Raw genomic sequence first — 16,930 nt, forward strand, 5'->3', positions numbered from 1 at the left:
GAAAATATCACTTTCTTTTGGAATTGTTTTAAGATGACCCAATGAGTAGGGCAGTACGGATGGCGTAATGGTTAGCATTACTGCCTTGCAGCACTGAGGTCATGGTTTCGATTCCCACCATGGCTCTAACTGTGCGGAGTTTGTATATTCTGCCCATGCTTGCCTGAAACAAACTCATAACTCACCTAAATGTAACTATCTGCAGTGCACATGGTTTTGTCCATTTAATAAGGAATTTGCCTTTGCGAGTGAACTAGAATAAGGGCCACAGTCTGATGGAGAATCTGAACCTAGAACAGGGCTGGTGCAATTTTGAGATTGTGAATGCACAAATTGGGTGTCTCCGTTCTTGTACAACCAAATGCACAGCTAGAGATGCCAATCCCGGGGCATTTTTTCAAGGCCCCAGGATCCTGGATCTGGATTTTAAAGTGCTTAAGGATTGTCCGCCTTCATTAAAAAAAAAAAAAAAAAAAAAAAAAAAAACTCACATGGGCAGGCAGTGCGGCGGGAGTTGTGGTGCAGCAATGCAGCTGGGAGGCTGACAGAGCCGCACAGCCAGAGACGTTTCCGCTGGGCAGTGTCTGAGATGACCGGCTGCAACCGCTATTTTAGATTGTTGTGCAGATTTTAAATAAAAATAATAATATGGGTTTAATGAGTAGTTAAACAGAGAATAAATGCATCTGTACTAGCATTGTACACATTTCTCCATGCACCCAGAGCTCATCTGTGCATTCTGGCTCATTCAGTAGGGGTGAATTCAGGCCATTCCGATGTTTGGGGGTCTACACAAGCACATATGTGCAGACCCCAGCAACAAACGTATTGGTGAGCGGGGAATCAGGGGCGGACGGCAGCGGGAATGGGGCTCACCCATGGGAACGTCCAGCATTTGTTGTTCACTAACCTCTTGTATATAAGGTGTGCATTCCATATAGGGTAAGATTCCCCCCCCCCCATAAGCTAATATTGTGTACACCTGAAGGTTGGGACTCCTTCAACTTAGAGTAGCACCCCACCCAACGGATTTGAATATTATTTTACCAGCTTGGTCCCTGGTAGCCACAGACTGCAAACTGGAGTCACAATGTAGGGAAGACCTAAAATTGACATTAATGGCTAGTCTTGGGGATGGATTTGGGGCACGGCTCCCCTTGGGTTGGTGTGGCTGAGTTGCTGTCGGGGTGGCACACCCTAACATTTATTTAGCACTATTTATTTTCCACTAATATATTATACTTTCTAGCACTTCACTTTTTAACCTCTAGCTTCTGCTACTTTCTTATTAATACACTTTTAGCTTAGTTTTTCACTTGTGTGCTGCCCTGGGGTGACTGGCCTATGCCAACCTTTTTGGGGTTCCGCACCCCAGATTCAAACTTAGTATTAGGGAGCCACCAGAAATGAGGTCACCGTGAAGCTGGTTGGTGGGCAAATATTTAATGGCATATTAATATACCAAGAACCTCTATTATTGATTAATAATATGGAGTGTGCATACCATGTATTTGTCTGCATTTTTTTTATATACAACATTTTAATTTGAATTTATATAAACAAATGTGAGGGAGGCTGGTATTTTTAACATCTCAAACAGATGTTGGCACTCGAAGAGTTAATGATGGAAATATATCACAGGCATGATCGTAATGATAAATGTGAAATAAAAAGGCAAAATATAGATTACAGTTCACATACTGATACTGAATTCCTTATATGGCAATTCACCTTTTTCCATCATAATACTGGAATTACTTTCAGTCATGTTACTAGGTTAAATGAGGTAATGGTATTTCAAGTTATCAAAATAAAAAATAAAAAGTAAAAGATTTAAATGGCATAAATAGGACTCAGTGTGACTCCAAAACATAGCCTTTCATCTGGCATAAAAATGACTTCAATAAGGATCTGAGATATATGTCACACACTCTAATTACATATGCATGGAGCAGGACCAGCACAGCGCTCCCAGCACCTCCCCGGTCTCCTCTCCGGCCGCAGCTGTGTGCCTCTCTCCCCGCCAGCCCTCCTTCACCTCCGCCGTCCCCCATGCTGCTGTGTGAGGCACTGGCAGGGAGGCTGCCACCCCCTTGCCTTCAGCCGTCTTCCCTTTGCCGGGTAGGTGCAATTTCGCGGTCAGGGGAAGCGAGCCCCTGACCAGTTGAATATGGTGGAAGCGGGGCTGGCGGCGAAACGGGAACCCCTGTGAATCACGGCGAATCCAAAATGCTGTGCACTCGCCGTAGCATTGAATATCAGCCATCGTGGTATAAAAGTGCAGCATCACCCATGTGCTCCCCCCAAACCCCCCCCCCCCCCTTAAAAAGGAACATAAATTATACTGCATCCAATTAGGATTCCTGTGTGCACTGTCCGCAAGTGGCTGCATCCTTCCTGGATGCTGTCCTTTGCTGCTTCAGTGCGCTGTGGAACGCATGGCACTGACTTACGGAAAGGCGTTCCGTGCTTCTGGTATCCTTTCAGCACTAGCTGGATGTCCCAACCTGGGTTGGGACCATTTACACTGCCCATGACCCAGGTCCAACCAGTGTTCAACCCTGTCCCAAGAGTGAGGGGGACAGCCGGACTGTCTGGATCACACCCTCCCAAACTTGCCGGCTTCAGTATAAATCTAGTCATCGCCCGTGATCTTTCTCCTGTGTACACCGGCTGTGACAGATCGCTCAGCACACATCACTAATGTACGTGTGTACAGGGTATAAACATTCCAAGAAAGAGCAAGACCCCCTTTCAAACTCAGAAGTGTACTCGTATAATAAAAGTCTTCAGTCACATAACAGTCCAGGCCATATTATTCTGATCATGGTTTGTGCATTTCAGCACCGTGGTAAAACTAACATGGCATATGCACAGACTAGATGTCACTGCTAGAAACATCTTGAACTTTATGTACGACACATCTCATAGAAATACAGATTCTTAACATTTTTGGACCAAAATAAATAAAAAAAATTCCCTCAAAATTTTCAATGCGTCATAAAAATGAAGAACCTTTTGAAGGCTACAGAAACATATATATAGGAAAAGCTTTATTCCATGCACATGGTGTAAGGTTTGGAATTTATGACAGTTTGCACGGAAATTCCAATGGAAATTCCCGACAGCGCTGAAAATATATAGGACTGTTAAAGACAAACTTCATCTTCAAAACTGGGTATAGATATATTAATTTTTTTTTTTTTAAGTTGTTGTGATGTAGGTTCAACTCTTCTTAAAAGTTTCACATTTCCTTTGTAGTCAAATACACATATTATATGGAAAAGCTTTTACAGGGTCAAATGTGTTCTAAATGCTTTGGCTGTCACAGAACATCTGCACTCCGCACCCCAGTCTCATACCACTTTCAGACAGAACTGTCCCTACCTGGCATTTGAATGCTGGGTTGTTTTGCAGGGGTGCCAGATGACGGCCCAGCAGTCGGGATCCCTACTGTAAGTATAACGACATCGAAATCCTGACTGTTCAAATGCCCGACAGTCGGGATTCCGATGTCTTGATCCCAACTGCCGGTGCTCCGACAGGGGGGATACCGACACACCGGGGATATTCTACCTTGTGGGGGTCCACAGTCCCCAAGGGGCTTCTTTACCCTCGCCACCCTGTCTTAGTACTGGTGGTCGGGATGCAGATGTCAGTATACGGACCGTTGGAATCCTGACTTTAGGCCCATCATGCCATACCCATTTTGAAGGTCCCAGTTTGACCCCTTCTTTCACGCAGAAAATAAAATTACTGGGTTAAACATTTCTAACAAGTAATTTTCTGATTAACACAAGTATTTCTTCTGTGTGAAAGAGTCAACCTGGGTTGATAATTCCCAGGTCTCCAATCTGGCTTTTTTCCCCCAGGTCAAAGACCCAGGAATTGTGACCTGGGTTGACCCTTTCACACAAGAAAATGACCTGTGTTGAACAGAAATCACCGGGTAGAAACGTTTAACCCTGTAATTAGATTTTCTGTGTGAGAAAGAATGGGCTGCTGAGGGAGGACTCTTGTAGACACATCGGAAAATATAACAAAATGCATAGAAATAATTGGATGAATTATTCACAGGTGTCACAACTCATGTTTCGCTCCCTTGAAGTACTAAATAGATACAATACAGGACAAACTAGGATCATCCTCTCTTATGGGTGGGGTATAAATGTCAAAATCTGTACAAGACTAAGCTTCAGAAATGGAATAGAAAAAAAAAAATTACAGTATATGAGAAATTCCTTATGGTGCTCGACCCATCTGAGGTTAACACCCTATAAAATGAATAGAGAAAGAGGTGACACAAGACACAACAAGAATGAGCACCCTGCCACTGCCTGATGTGTGAAGCCAATTTTAAAATATCTGCCTTAAAGCAAGTTTATAGTTTAAATGCTTTTACCGCCCAGGAATAATCCCTTTGTGAACTCACAAGTATACTGTGCAACTGAAGTTTCCATGCTTTTGGGGGACTTGGCACTTGCACAATAGATTTACCAAATAATAAGAATAGTGATATTTTACACCTATACAGGAGTTTAAAAATTCTAAATCTGACACTGGCCATACATTGTCTGATGTAATGTTGTATCAGACAGACCAATAATCGGACATTGCCATACAATGGCAGATAAGGGCGTAACTACTGTAGGTGCATAGAGTGCAGCTGCTGCAGGGCCCAGAGCGGAGAGGGGCCCACCTTCTGTCACAGTTACATAATTTTTCACCATTGGTTGGCGCATATGTTCTTTGCCTTGGGGCCTAAGCTATATATTTTTGTACCCTTGGCACTATTCTGGGGCATAACAATAACCAAGACACTTCCATAGTTCAGAAAAAGAACTAGGGAGCTACAGTATTCATATATTAATTTTTTTTTTTTTTTTTTTTACAGGAGAAGTCGATGCAGTTTGGAGGGCAGGCGCTGAAGTCATCAAGTTCCACCCCCATTTTAGCCAAAGGCCATGATTCGCTGGTAAATAGATAGGGGGTGGGGCTAAAGTTACGTGATTTGAGTCCCTTTATCCCTGCAAAATGCCAGCATTTGTGTCTGCAGCGGGTGCCGGATGGGGTCCCAACAGTCGGAGTCCCAACAGGCATTCACCTGATGTCGGAATCCCGACTGTCAAAAACACAGACAGCTGGGTTCCCGACGGCCGTCGGCTATTTTCCCTCAAGGGGGTCAATGACCCCCATAGATGGAGAATAGAATAGGTCCGGCCAGTCGGGATAATGACTGTCGGGATAATGACTGTCGGACCCCTATACCACACCCATCTGCAGCAGAGGAGGATGTGGGAGACTTTCCCACCTTCCCAAGTGTCAGGAGGGCCATCCAATTTTGTGGGGCCTCCCGGCTGTTCCCGGGAGAATAGACAAATATTGTACTAAAAGTAGATCCCTCTTTGCAGCAGTCGTTATCTAGAAGCATTTGGAGAGGGGCCATTCAAAAAGTTGTTAGCTAGGCCCCCTTGTGCGTCCTATGCAATAGTTTAGTCAGCGTGCAATGCATTCTGGGACTTGTGGTCCCAAAACAGCGATCGTTGGTATATTGTGCCATGTTGCGTTTTTCATTTGTTATGGGAGTTTCTAACTTAACTGAATACTAGTCAGGAAAAAGATCTTACTATCCTGTGACTATAATACAAAAGGCTACCAATCTTTTAAACAAGGGATAGAAATTTACCAAAGGTTATGTTTGATAACAGTTTAAGCTGCCTTCCATCTGCCGGCTGTTTGTACTTTCAATACCCCCTAAACCGCAAAGTAGTACAACTACCATCGATGACAAAGTCCAAACCGACATAAAGCAAGACGGCCGGGGGAAGACATCAGAAACGTATCTGGTCAACCAGAACATGAGGAAGTGCAGTAAGAGGGTGATTCGGATTCATTCAGACGCGAACGAATTGGGCCCTAGTCCGATGTTTGGGGCTTCGCATCGTCCCCTTTGCGAACGGTTTTGGCGACTTGCATAGCCAGGGCAGGCCCATGGGAACTCTCTGTGTTTTATGGGTGCCCGGATGAAATAATCTGGGGGCAGCTGCTGTCACAGGACGTCAGCCGCCCACCCCGTATTCGTCACGGCACTCACAAATAAAAGTCTGTTCCTACTGACTTCTATTTGCGAAGCCAGGAGAAATCATTCGATGGTCGCCGACCATCGAATGATTCCTCCTGCTGCGGAGACATGCGAGGGAATGGGTCTTCGTCACACATCACCTTGCATGTAAAACGAGGGAAACAGCAGCAGCGCGGACATTCGGATGGATGAGTTTCTGGTGCTCTGTAAACTGCGAGCTTTGCAGTATACTGAGCTAACCAGAAGCACCCCCCTAATTTATTAGGGGACCAGGACTGTCTGGATCACACGTGTCCCAAGAGTGAGGGGGACAGCCGGACAGTCTGGATCACACGTGTCCCAAGAGTGAGGGGGACAGCCGGACAGTCTGGATCACACATGTCCCAAGAGTGAGGGGGACAGTCTGGATCACACATGTCCCAAGAGTGAGGGGGACAGCCGGACTGTCTGGATCACACATGTCCCAAGAGTGAGGGGGACAGCCGGACAGTCTGGATCACACGTGCCCCAAAAGTGAGGGGGACAGCCGGTCAGTCTGGATCACACGTGCCCCAAGAGTGAGGGGGGACAGTCTGGATCCCACATGTCCCAAGAGTGAGGGGGACAGTCTGGATCCCACATGTCCCAAGAGTGAGGGGGACAGTCTGGATCCCACATGTCCCAAGAGTGAGGGGGACAGTCTGGATCCCACATGTCCCAAGAGTGAGGGGGACAGTCTGGATCCCACATGTCCCAAGAGTGAGGGGGACAGTCTGGATCCCACATGTCCCAAGAGTGAGGGGGACAGTCTGGATCCCACATGTCCCAAGAGTGAGGGGGACAGTCTGGATCCCACATGTCCCAAGAGTGACGGGGGACAGTCTGGATCCCACATGTCCCAAGAGTGAGGGGGACAGTCTGGATCACACATGTCCCAAGAGTGAGGGGGACAGTCTGGATCCCACATGTCCCAAGAGTGAGGGGGGACAGCCTGGATCCCACATGTCCCAAGAGTGAGGGGGACAGCCGGACAGTCTGGATCACACGTGCCCCAAAAGTGAGGGGGACAGCCGGACAGTCTGGATCACACATGTCCCAAGAATGAGGGGGACAGTCTGGATCCCACATGTCCCAAGAGTGAGGGGGACAGCCGGACAGTCTGGATCCCACATGTCCCAAGAGTGAGGGGGACAGCCGCACAGTCTGGATCACACATGTCCCAAGAGTGAGGGGGACAGCCGGACAGTCTGGATCACACGTGTCCCAAGAGTGAGGGGGACAGCCGGACAGTCTGGATCACACGTGTCCCAAGAGTGAGGGGGACAGCCGGACAGTCTGGATCACACGTGTCCCAAGAGTGAGGGGGACAGCCGGACAGTCTGGATCACACGTGTCCCAAGAGTGAAGGGGACAGTCTGGATCACACATGTCCCAAGAGTGAGGGGACAGCCGGACAGTCTGGATCACACATGTCCCAAGAGTGAGGGGACAGCCGGACAGTCTGGATCACACGTGTCCCAAGAGTGAGGGGGACAGCCGGACAGTCTGGATCACACGTCCCAAGAATGAGGGGGACAGTCTGGATCACACATGTCCCAAGAGTGAGGGGACAGCCGGACTGTCTGGATTACATGTCTCATGCAAATGTGTTGGAAGTCATGGGTAATTGAACGGTGTGTGCCTTTACATATCAATGCAAGGTTGAAAAAAAAAGGACATATCTGGTCTCAACCTTTGTATAGCCGATATGGTCGCTAGGATGAGTGTGAAGGTCGACATACATTAGGTCAACCAATAAAGTTCAACAGGTTTTATGTCAACAGGCCTAAGGTCGACACAAGCATTAGGTTGACAGTCAAAATGTCGACATGAGTTTTTCATGTTTTTTTTTTTTTTTTTTTTTTAAATAGGCGATATTTCATATCCTACCATTTACTAGGGCATGGAGGAGAATAGAATAATGTGCTCAGCGCAGTACGGAACCGTGTTCACAGCATGGCAAATGCAGCAAGACATGCGTAGGGACACAGTACACTGATACGGTGTCCACTTAAGTCGACATTTGGGACAAAAACGTGAAAAATTCATGTTGACCTTTTGACAGTCAGACGTTGATCAGGGTTAGTGATCTATTTTTACATGTGCTAATTTGCCATCACTCAGGCCGAACACGACTAAATCAGCTGGGAGGACTGTAACATGTACAATCAGCTGGGAGGACTGTAACATGTACAATCAGCTGGGAGGACTGTAACATGTACAATCAGCTGGGAGGACTGTAACATGTACAATCAGCTGGGAGGACTGTAACAAGTACAATCAGCTGGGAGGACTGTAACATGTACAATCAGCTGGGAGGACTGTAACAAGTACAATCAGCTGGGAGGACTGTAACATGTACAATCAGCTGGGAGGACTGTAACAAGTACAATCAGCTGGGAGGACTGTAACAAGTACAATCAGCTGGGAGGACTGTAACATGTACAATCAGCTGGGAGGACTGTAACAAGTACAATCAGCTGGGAGGACTGTAACATGTACAATCAGCTGGGAGGACTGTAACATGTACAATCAGCTGGGAGGACTGTAACATGTACAATCAGCTGGGAGGACTGTAACAAGTACAATCAGCTGGGAGGACTGTAACATGTACAATCAGCTGGGAGGACTGTAACATGTACAAGCACCTTACAGCTTTGAAATAAATACATGTAAAAAAAAAAAAAAAAAAAAATTACTGTTTCCGTTTTGCCTCAGGATTCGCAGAACTCTTGAAAACCTGCCAGCGTTCCTGCAGTGATTAACCAAAAATAGTGTGTTTATGTAGGATGAGATCAAATTCAGACGTTCTATTGTGGGAAACTACCAGGAATCCTAAATAATACCTATATTAGAGAGAACAGGCCTCAGATTTCCCCACGGAGCCTAAAGACACGACTACCTTTTACAGAGCTATTAGAGAAGATATTGAATATACAGTATATTAAACAGATACGATGGGATACTGAGTGTAAAAGCCAGGTGGGTGACCTTGGGTCCAGGAATTCAACAGCTATCTTGTGTATACCCCTGTCAGGGAACATCAATATACAGTACTGGAGGTTATAGTCTGTATTATTACTTTCATATGGTATCCAGATAATAGGTGACAGTGTCTAGGTCAGGGAACTTTACCTTTTGCCCCAAAATATATTTAGATACGCTGATGTTACCCCCTTGATTCTAAAGGAAGGAAATCATATAATTGTAATACACACTGTACCCCCAGGATGATATATCCTGCTAGTACAGTACACAGCCATTGATGATGATAATGACCATGTATGGCACAAAATTTGTACCACACACAGCCATACATGGCAATCATTATCATCATCAATAGCCTCCAGGCTGTGTGTGGTATAGCCATTGATAATGTGACAGCCAGGCAACTATTAGTGTCAGTCATAGGTGCCGATTTATGTTTTTGCGGGTGGGTGCTCAAAGCAAAAATTATAGGAGAGTGACTTCATGGGAAAGGGGCGTGGCCACAAAATAATACTGATTTATATTATGCAGCACAGTTGTCTCCAATATTCAAATTATGGCAACAGTGCCAAATACATAAATGCCTGCACAGTGCAGGTACAAAAATCCCCCCCACAGTGCCAAATATATAAATGCCCACACAGTGCAGGTACAAACCCCCCCCCCCACACACACACACACAGTGCCAAATACATAAATGCCCCCACAGTGCCAAATACATAAATGCCCCCACAGTGCCAAATACATAAATGCCCCCACAGTGCCAGTACATAAATGCCCACACAGTACCTGTGCCAGCGACGAGGGAGGGGGGAGTGCAATGGGACACGGGCGAGTGGGCCGCTGCTGAGCGGGTGGGTGCTCATCAATTTCCGTGGGTGCTCGGGCCCTCAAGCACCCACAGAATCGGCACCTATGGTGTCAGTATTACAGAATATATATGCAATCAAATGAAATTCCGAGCATGCATATAGGAATTTCATGTTTACCCCATTTTTCAAAGGTCTAGGTGGAGGGGGGGTTACATTTTCCCCAACCTTTCACATTATTTATTGGTGGACTGAGATTGGCAATAGTAACCAGTGTAACATGCCATATTGGCATTCTGACCCTGTCGACCTTACCCATGGGTCTACCTTTATCTGTCTTCCCTGACACTGTAGCTAGACTGTCTTTACCATTCTTAACTAGAACATCACATGTAGAAGATACAAAAAGCATAGCAATGTACATCCTAGCAGCCTGCACCTTTCACAATACATGCAGTTCTTGTTTTCTGCCTGGGGTGCCACTAAAAAAGGAGTTTCCCGGTATTATAAGCTGAATTATGGGGATGAGCCCCATAGGCACATATAACATTCTCTGTTTCCTACTCATAGGGGAAATACCATTGTCAGAAGTATGTACAAAAGTACAGAACATAAGCTTGACGATTGTCCTGTGTCCCCCGTGGTCTGCAAAGGAAAATCTGTGATATTTGTGGTCGCAAGTTGTCAGGGAAACAGGACCAATTTCAGCAACCCACGACAATCACAATCAATTGAATAGTCCGATAAAAACTATTGCAATTTGGGCCAATAGGACGATGCGCTTTAAGGGGTATATTTACTAAAATGGGAGTCAGTGGTGGCTTGGAGAAGCGACCACCAGTGGGGTCTGTGGTGGGTGCCGGTGCCTGTCAGAGTCAATACATGCAGTGTGTGGCTCTGCTCTGGGACCTGGTTCCCCGCTGACAGCCTGAGCCGACAGCACCTATAGAAGAACAGGACAGCTGAGCGACGGCTCAGCTGTCCAATTGTATCTGACACAGCAGCCTGCGGCTCAGTGACTGGCTGAGCACGCAGGCTGCAGAAAGAAGAGCATGCTGCTCTACAAGAGAGGAAGAAGAGAAGAAGATGCAGGCTCTCTCCCTCCAGTTGTACACAGCACGTCTGCCCCAACAGTAAGGCAGTACTTTTAAACATACAGATGGCGCCATCCTCTTCTAGCCCTTTAATAGGATTAAGTGAGTAATGGGATTACTCTGTTAATCCCCTACGCGCGCGTATAGTGTAAGGGACATTACAGTGTTTGGCATAACGTGCAAGTGGCATTATGGTTAGTGTCATATAGTGGCATTTGTAATGGGCATTACGGTGTCACATATTGTGTAATAGGCATTGCGGTTAGTAACATATGCAATGGCCATTGCAGTGTGTGGCATACGTAATGGGCATTACAGTGGGTCATATTGTGTAATGGGCATTGCGATGTGTGGCATGTGTAATGGACATTACATTACTGTTAAGACTAGGAGCCATATTGTCTAGAACTAGAAAGCATTGTTTGTTTCACTGGGAAAAAAAAAAAAGTGAAACTGCATGGGTGAAATAGTACTAAAAATGGGCAAAATCTAAAAACAGAAGCTGAATTGTAATAATGGAAACTATAACAATTATTTACAAACAGTTGCTTATGTTTTAAAACAAATCAAAACAGACTAAAAATATTTTAAAAAGGTTATATTCCAATAGACTAGTACCACTTTCACACTGCCTAAACGTTTTAAAAAACGGTATTTTGAAACAGTATTTAAAACGGGTCTGAGCCTTCACATTGCAGTAGATTACCGTTTTAAATACCATTCACATCAGTCAACCCGTTTAATCCCCTGAACAAGTTTCAAGGCAGCCAGCCTATCACAGGTCTGTAGTTGTTTTTACTAAATACCGTTTCAGAGCCATTCTCACTGCATAAAAAATGGCTCTGAAACGTGTAGGACTCTGCTTTTTAAACGTTTTGAAATCCCGGTTATCTTTAACCGGTAAATGAACTCTGGCGCTTTCCCACTGCAGCCTTAAACGTTTTAAAATGGGGAAAAAATGGCAATATACCATTTAACAAATGCGGTGTGAAAGGGGTATAGGACAGTGGTTCCCAAACTGTGTGCATGGGCAATCTGTTGTGCCACAGGCTGAAGGCCCAGTACCATGTATTAATTAAAAAAAATATTTTACCATAGGATTGCCATGAACAAAATGTTCTTGGGTGCCATGATTCAAGAAAGTTTGGAAACCACTGGCAGGGTTGAAGCCAAGTTATGCTGCTTTCAGACCGCATAACTGGCTTTGACCCTGTATTTGGAAACGTTTCCAAAAACGGGTCTGCCAGATAAAACCCCTTACACACCGCAGCACTTAAACGGTATATTACCGTTTAAGTGCCGATTTTTTGACACTGGCAGACCCGTTTTTGGAAACTTTCCAAATACAGGGTCAAAGCCAGTGCAGCCTTCAGCCCTCCCCTCCGTGCAGCTCCCCCCCCCCCTCGCGTGTCGACCGAGAGCATGTCGACGCCCCCCCCCGCGCATGTCGACGCCCCCCCGCGCGTGTCGACGCCCCCCGCGCGTGTCGACGCCCCCCCACCCCACCCCGCGTGTCGACGCCCCCCCCCCCCCCCGTGTCGACTTACCCCGTGCCGGTACCTCCGTTGTGGACTGCAGCTCAGTATGCTCGGAAAGCACTTATGAAAAAAGTGTCTTCCAGAAAATGGCTGCCCCATAGGAAACCCAGTTTAAAAAAACTGTCTTCCGTATGGGGGGCAGCCATTTTCTGAAAGACACTTTTTTCATAAGTGCTTTCCGAGCATACTGAGCTGCAGTGCCGGGAACCACAACGGAGATACCGGCACGGGGTAAGTCGACACGGGGGGGGGCGCCGACACGCGCGGGGGGGGTCGACACGCGCGGGGGGCCGTCGACACGCGCGGGGGGGGGGGCTCCAGTGCTGTGAATACTTAATGAGCGCTCATTAAGTATTCACTGTGCTGAATTTAGGACCCAGCTCATTGGCTGGGTCCTAAATACCGTTTCTGAGCCGATTTTTGCGCTAAAATACCGGTTCAGAAACGGGTAGGACCCTGCATTTTAACCGGTTAGAAAAAACGGCATTTTCTAACCGGTTAAGTGGGACTGGACCTTTCAGACCGCACACATTACCGTTTTAAAACGGTAAAAAAACGGCAATTTACCGTTTTAAAAGTGCGGTCTGAAAGGGGCATTAGACAATATGTTGCAGCCAGTCAAGCAGGAGTAGGTCTGTGACAGGACAGGTACAGTAGGAGCTGATTGGCTGGTGGTTTATCACTCTCTATTTTATCACTTTTGAAGCTTAGTAAATCTGGCCCAGTGTGTGTGTCTCTCTCTAATTGCGGTCCTGCACCTGGGCTAGCCTAGGACACATAATTTTTTTTTTTTCTGTAAGTGCCAAAAATGCATTTCAAACATATGAATGAAATATATGAAATGACAAATCATAACTATCATTATATTGTTACTCTGAGAAGATAGTGTCAGACAAACTACATTTTCAGGATACAGCAAGTGAAGTGACCTGGTCCAAAAGGTGAGTAAGTGGAGAGAGTGGTGAGTGATGGGTGGAAAAAGTCCCTTTTATATGCAAAGAAAAGAGTGCCACATGATCTGTAACCTGGGAGAGGCTTCTGGAAACTAAAGTGTTAGTGTGAGTGACAGACAGGCATCAGACTGGTGCAGGATTCCTTATAAGAGGAGGAATGTCAGGCTGATCCAGGCCAGAAGAACATTATGCATTGCTGTATAAAACAGAACAGGCTGGTAGATGAAAGGATTCTGGGCAAGACACTGACATGGCAATCTCACTTATGGGTAGTAATAGGCTGAGCTGGGAGAATGCAATGCAGCAATTGGTGATGCAGAAAGAGTCAGTGGCTGGGCATGGCAGGATAGCATGGAGTTCCCTGTGCTGCGCACAATACACTGCCACCAGTGCAAAGTGACAAGATAAAGAACATCACATTATCAGATAGAAGACATGCGGGGGGTGCTGACGGTTATCCCCCTTCAGTATGTCATGAAGCATGCAGAGGGGGAGAATGCAGCGGATGCACAGCTGGAGTGATGGGGCTCTGCAGACATGGAGCAGTGCATGGTCCCTGCTGTGCTCTGCTCTCCCATCAAGATGCAGCAGGGGTTGCAGCGCATGCAGTGATTCAGGACAAAGGACCCCAGGACCCCCCTCCCTGCATATTACTGCAGACAGATACAGCACAAGGAGATGGCAGGGATCCCCCTTACCTGCTGCTGGCTACACCGCTTCCCGGTCCCTGTTCTCCTCCTCCCTCCCCGGGCTCTGCTGCTGCTGCTGCTTGCTCTCCTCCCACCGGCTCCAGCAGCTCCCACACAGCGGATCTGCAACAATGTAACAAGCTGGAGGGACGGCGGCCGCGGGGGGACAGTATTCCCACTCAGCAGCCGCTGCTCAACGCCTCTCCTCCTATCACCAGCAGCTTTTTACCTGATGCAGATGTGCTGCCACCCACACCCCATGTATACTGAGGGGTGTGTGTATGTATGGCCATATATATAGCTGATATGGTAACTGAGGGGTGGACATACATGGCTGTGCATCCCATTCTGTGTACACTGAGGGGTGTATATACATGGCCATGCATCCCATTCTGTGTACACTGAGGGGTGTATATACATGGCCATGCATCCCATTCTGTGTACAATGAGGGGTGTATATACATGGCCATGCATCCCACTCTGTGTACACTGAGGGGTGGACATACATGGCCGTGCATCCCATTCTGTGTACACTGAGGGGTGTATATACATGGCCGTGCATCCCATTCTGTGTACACTGAGGGGTGTATATACATAGCCGTGCATCCCATTCTGTGTACACTGAGGGATGTATATACATGGCCATGCATCCCATTCTGTGTACACTGAGGGGTGTACATACATGGCCAGGGCAGCCGAGAGAGGGGGGGAGCGGGTACTAATTACCCGGGCCCAGGCTCGCTGTAGGGGCCCTGCAGGGGCCCTGGTCCGACCCCTCCCTTCCCCCTCCATCCCTCCGGTTAGCAACATAAGCACACACTTCTACAGCATGTGCTGTGCTGACAGCAGGTTCAGCATGAGTGTCTCACTGACAGCGTGAGAGGTCATGCTAAGCCTGCTGTCAGCACAACACATGCTGTAGGTGTGTGTTGCTGCTGATATTACAGTTTTTTTTCACCCTACTCTTAACATTTTTGGGACGTGGCCTAAGTGTGGGAGGTGCCCACACCTCCCACACTTAGGCCACAACCCCAAAATTTTACCGGGGCCTGGCATTCCTCTCGGCTGCCCTGTACATGGCCATGCATCCCATTCTGTGTACACTGAGGGGTGTATATATATGGTCATGCATCCCATTCTGTGTACACTGAGGGGTGTACATACATGGCCATGCATCCCATTCTGTGTACACTGAGGGGTGTACGTACATGGCCATGCATACCATTCTGTGTATACTTAGGGGTGTACATACAGGGCCATGCATCCCATGCTGTGTATACTGAGGGGTGTACATAACGTGGCCATGCACCCCATTCTCTGTATACTGAGGGATATACATAACATGACCATGCACCCCATTCTGTGTATACTGAGGGATGTAAATAACATGGTCCTGCTTTCCATTCTGTGTATACTGAGGGGTGTACATAACATGACCATGCACCCCATTCTGTGTATACTGAGGGATATACATAACATGGCCCTGCATCCCATTCTGTGTATACTGAGGGGTGTACATAACATGGCCATGCATCCCATTCTGTGTATACTGAGGGGTGTACATAACATGGCCATGCATCCCATTCTGTGTATACTGAGGGATATACATAACGTGGTCATGCACCCCATTCTGTGTATACTGAGGGATGTACATAACATGGTCCTGCTTCCCATTCTGTGTATACTGAGGGGTGTACATAACATGACCATGCATCCCATTCTGTGTATACTGAGGGATATACATAACATGGCCATGCATCCCATTCTGTGTATACTGAGGGGTGTACATAACATGGCCATGCATCCGATTCTGTGTATACTGAGGGGTGTACATAACATGGCCATGCATCCCATTCTGTGTATACTGAGGGGTGTACATACATGGCCCTGCATCCCATTCTGTGTATACTGAGGGGTGTACATAACATGACCCTGCACCCCATGCTGTGTATACTGAGGGATGTACATAACATGGCCCTGCACCCCATGCTGTGTATACTGAGGGATGTACATAACATGGCCCTGCATCCCATTCTGTGTATACTGAGGGATGTACATAACATGGCCATGCATCCCATTCTGTGTATACTGAGGGGTGTACATACATGGCCCTGCATCCCATTCTGTGTATACTGAGGGGTGTACATAACATGACCCTGCACCCCATGCTGTGTATACTGAGGGATGTACATAACATGGCCCTGCATCCCATTCTGTGTATACTGAGGGATGTACATAACATGACCATGCATCCCATTCTGTGTATACTGAGGGGTGTACATAACATGGCCATGCATCCCATTCTGTGTTGGGAACCACTGTACGACAGCTTCTAAAGTAGACAAGTGGGGGCGTTGCCCATATCAACCAATCATATTCCATCTATCATTTTCTAGAATGCGCAAACACGAAGGGTAGCTTACATCAAGCTTACATTCATTCCAATTTTTATACACACATAAAGATATCTTTATGTAACTCCACCACAACCACAGATCAATAACAGATGCTCACACAATTGCTTACACCAACTAGATGTGCCAACTCCTATCACGGTTTCTTTAAAATAAGTCCTCCTGGCTCCAAAACAATGGTCCTTTTATTTTAATTTTTTCAAAAAAATTTAAAATACAGTTTCACAGTGTTCCTAGATTCTCAGCTGCCCTGTCACAAATCCAGGCAGTGCTAAGTTGGGGTGGGAAAGGGGTGTTAGCTAGGGTTGCCACCTCTCCCGGATTTCCAGGATTCTCCTGGTTTGG

The 16,930-nt window shown here is 46.7% G+C and overlaps 1 protein-coding gene across 2 annotated transcripts in view; it reads right to left on the reverse strand.

Annotated features, from left to right (window-relative positions):
* Positions 1–14,372, reverse strand: part of LOC146042852 (uncharacterized) — a 94,294-nt gene extending 79,922 nt beyond the window's left edge. Inside the window, exon 1 of one of the 2 annotated variants that reach the window (XM_083163109.1) lies at positions 14,181–14,372. The gene's annotated coding sequence lies outside the window, so the exon portion shown is untranslated. Of the gene's footprint in view, positions 1–491; positions 613–14,180 lie in introns of those variants that run through there. The other variant, XM_083163110.1, reaches the window with a different exon arrangement.
* Between the last annotated feature and the right edge of the window lie 2,558 nt (positions 14,373–16,930).

Source organism: Crinia signifera, chromosome 19 (assembly GCF_055691185.1).
Source record: "Crinia signifera chromosome 19, ASM5569118v1, whole genome shotgun sequence".
NCBI lineage: Eukaryota > Metazoa > Chordata > Amphibia > Anura > Myobatrachidae > Crinia > Crinia signifera.